Source organism: Tasmannia lanceolata, unplaced genomic scaffold (genome assembly GCF_043159265.1).
Source record: "Tasmannia lanceolata isolate RefF3 unplaced genomic scaffold, GAP_Taslan_0.1 ptg000024l, whole genome shotgun sequence".
In the NCBI taxonomy this organism is placed as follows: domain Eukaryota; kingdom Viridiplantae; phylum Streptophyta; class Magnoliopsida; order Canellales; family Winteraceae; genus Tasmannia; species Tasmannia lanceolata.
The window spans coordinates 5,177,581-5,179,376 of NW_027518701.1; the positions used below are offsets into that span (position 1 = coordinate 5,177,581).

The 1,796-nt window shown below is 32.3% G+C and overlaps 1 long non-coding RNA gene across 1 annotated transcript; it reads right to left on the reverse strand.

Annotated features, from left to right (window-relative positions):
- Positions 1–1,796, reverse strand: LOC143856897 (uncharacterized). Its single transcript, XR_013238421.1, has 4 exons — positions 1,664–1,796; positions 1,469–1,550; positions 858–945; positions 1–321 (listed from the first exon to the last, which is right to left on the reverse strand). It is a non-coding gene; the product is annotated as an uncharacterized LOC143856897 (long non-coding RNA).

Sequence of the window (1,796 nt, forward strand, 5' to 3'; positions counted from 1 at the left end):
TTGAAAAGAAATTTCAGACTCACCAAATTCTTTGTCCGGAGCTATGTCCCCTAACTACAACAAATTAAGCATTTAACAATGCAACATAGACCTTTTTCTCGATTCAACTATTCGAATATTATGAGACATTAAATACCTCTTTTTTCTTACTATTATGCTATTTTTTCCCATCTTTCTTCTTTCCTTATTCCTCTTCTTTAGCTACCCCAAGTGATATTATTTCTATTTTTCCTACTTTTCCCAACTCTCTCCCAATCGCATATGCATCTATATTGCCTTCGATCACCAACTCTTGCTTCTTAGCGGCAATCGAGTTGATACCTGCGCGGAAAATATTTTTTTTTTAAATCAAATAAATATTATCATTATTTTATTAGATTTAGCTAAGGAGGGTAGAAATATAATTTCCCTTCAACTCTACTTGGATTGTAGGAACTTTTTTGGAAAAAAGTTCGGAAAAGAAAAACTTTTCCAAAATTTCATGCATGCTTCTTCATTGTTTGATTTCATATGAGAAAAGTGACTTGAACCACCGCAAGTCAAAATTTATTTATAGAGACCTTTAATGTTTAACGATATTCTTAAAATTTATCATTTCTTCCAACATTGTGAAAATAAAAAAAATACTAGAAAATTTTTTACTTGAGAAATATTTTTTCAGCAATTGAAAATTTCCTATTTTTTAACACGAAAAGATTACTTGAACTGCATTTATTATGGGCAGATTTGGATGGCCAAAATTGCAATCAGAATTGGAATCCTATTCCAATTAAACCGATACTGGTGCTGGGTTCCATTTTAATAACTAACTTGGCATTTTTCATCTTTCCTTAATTAAAAACAAATTCAATATATACCTGAAATGCCGGAAATTGCCACAAAAGCTCTATGCCTCATGTCCCTGTTTGTCATCCATGGGATCTTGATCTTAGCCTTCACATATGGCTTCAAAAGAAGAATATATTATTAATATATAATTAGCTAAATAAGATCCATAAATTAAAAAAGCAGATCATAAACCACCCATAATAAAATTAAAAAAAGGGAAAATGATTTCAGCACAAACATGTTTTTATCGATTACAAGGTATCATGCCTTGAGCAAAATATGCTTGCATTTTTCAATTTCAAATTAGCCGCATGATATTTGTTAACTTACCAACTTCTCCAAATATGTGGCGTTATTTATCTTTAATACTTTAATACTCTCCCGCATGTGTGGCCCACTTAGCAAACACGTGGCACATGTGGTCCTACTTTGGGCCGACCATCGCATGTGGATTTTTGCTATCCGGGAGGTTTGAACTCGAGACCTTTGGCTTGATGCTATGTTAGACAACCAGTTACTCCAAAAGCTTAAGCTGTTGGAGAAAGGCGTTATTTATCTTTTATACTTTAACAGTATTTTTCATTTTTTCCCTTAAAATAAAGACAACAATAGAAGGTAAAAAAGAAATTTTGATACGTACCAAAAATCTCAGCGACTGCCTCTCTAGCTTTCTGCTTCACCTTCTCGTTGGTCATGGACGTGATTTTTATCACCACCTTTTGCTAAGCATTCAAATTTAAAAGAAGAAGAATGGATTAAAATTTTAATTACCCAAGCTTTATAAGATCATCAATCAATAAAACAGATAATCAATAAAAAGAAAATTAGAACATACCTGTGACATCTTAGAAGAACCTAACTGAATTTCAATGAAATGTGAAGTTGGAAAGCTTACAAAAGCAAAATGGCATGAGTTATAGAGGTGGATGGGTATTTATAGGAGTTGAGGGATGAGTTTTTCATATTCA